Here is a 1,844-nt window from a genome sequence, read left to right as displayed (position 1 = left end):
TCAACTTAACACCATTTATCTTCAAATGTGATATCGATTAATGTATATTGTAAAAATCACATAATAGGGGCTGAGGTTGTAGCTCAGTGATAGACTGCTTGCCTATCTAATGTGTGAGGTGCTGGGTTGGACTCTCAGCACTGTATAAAAGAAATTAATTAAATAAAGTTTCATCAACAACTACATTTTTTTTAAAACAATCACATGGTGATATATTTGTTTCCTCCTCTCATTGTTTGTGTATTTTCATGTATTCAGACATCTCATTTATGTATATATTAGAAACTCCATCCAGCAGACTCTGCCTGGGTCTGATTGGTTGTTGGGTGAGTAATGGGCAGGACCTGGCGAAGGGGTTTCTTCTCCTGGAGGGGTTTGAAAAAGAAGGAGTAGATATGTCATTCCTGATCAGAAAAGTGATCAGCACTGGGAAATCCCCAGGGGCCATTGGTCAAGCAGTGTTTGTGGTCGGGCCCATTTACATCTCTGGACAGATAGTTATGGACACTTCTAGTGGACAGCTTGTGACAGGAGGGGTAACAGCAGAAACTAAACAAGCTCTTACAAACATGGGTGAAATTCTGAAAGCTGCAGGCTGTGACTTCACTAATGTGGGCAAAGCAACTGTTTTGCTGGCTGACAGGAATGACTTCAACACTGTCAATAAAATCTAAAAAGAGTGTTGCAAGAGTAAGTTTCCTGTTGGAGCTGCTTACCGGGTTGGTGCTTTATCCAAAGGAGTAGATATTGAGGTTAAAGCAGTAGCTATCTAAGGGCCTCTCACAACAGTAGGTCTATAACTGGGGTGTGTTATTCTCATCACATCTTTAAACTAACATATTCATTTTTACAATTGATGTTGAAAATGTATGTGTGACTAAAATATCTGCAGTTATCCAGGAAATACCATATCATAGAGTGATTTGACATCAATTGAATATTAGATAATGAATCCAGTTACTGATGCAATAAATTACATGTACACTCATTGATGAATGTGGGAGATGGGATGCTCATTACATAGTCATGCATGTAAACTGAAGTATAAGGAAAATAACAGAATAGATGAGTTATTTTTCCTGAAAAATAATAAAAAACAAGCCTAATCCAATTAAATCATATCAATTTAATGATGTGAAATATTTAGTTCTCACGTTAGTTATGTGATTCTGCTTTTACTTGAGTAAAATATTCAATCTCAAATGGTACATGTAAAGAAAAAGAAAGTGGGCCAAAATTTTATATAGACAATATATTTCTAATGAAAGTAAAATGTACATGCAGATTTCCCTAAAAAAAAAAAAAGGAAAGAAACTCTTTGGCACTCTTGTTATTATTCTTAATTAAATAGTAAATCATTTTGTCAAGAATTTGTAAAACATAAGACAAGGGTATTTTATATTAACATATGTATTTACTATTCTTGATGCTCTTTTATGTTTGTGTCCTGTTTTGTATTTGGTGATGTGTTTTTATTCCTCTGTAGGGGAATTGACATTGATTTTTGAAGAGATAAGATTAGTTGTGTTGTGAAATATTCCTCTTCTAAATTTGTTTTAAAATTTTTATTTTTTCTCATGTCTCCATTGAATATTTTGGAACTGGGATGATCTAGCAGACATGGGGCCATAACCAAGTAGTGAATTGTGTAAAAAATGCCATTATTGCCCAAGTTACTAGTAATCTGTGTAAGTTCATTATAGGTCTTATATTTTATTTATTTTAATTCTTAAAATTTAGTTTAATTTTTATGTTTTTACTAGTGAATTTTAGCTATCCATAAAAGTTAATTTCATTTTGATGTAATCATACTTGCTTGGATATAACTTGCTCCATTCAGCCCC

The 1,844-nt window shown here is 33.5% G+C and overlaps 1 pseudogene; it reads left to right on the top strand.

Moving 5' to 3' along the window:
* Positions 1–395: 395 nt before the first annotated feature.
* On the top strand, positions 396–800 carry LOC124974258 (2-iminobutanoate/2-iminopropanoate deaminase-like; annotated as a pseudogene).
* The last annotated feature ends 1,044 nt before the right edge of the window (positions 801–1,844 follow it).

The sequence above is a fragment of the Sciurus carolinensis genome, unplaced genomic scaffold (assembly GCF_902686445.1).
Source record: "Sciurus carolinensis unplaced genomic scaffold, mSciCar1.2, whole genome shotgun sequence".
Lineage (NCBI taxonomy): Eukaryota > Metazoa > Chordata > Mammalia > Rodentia > Sciuridae > Sciurus > Sciurus carolinensis.
This window is presented reverse-complemented; position numbering and strand designations above follow the sequence as displayed.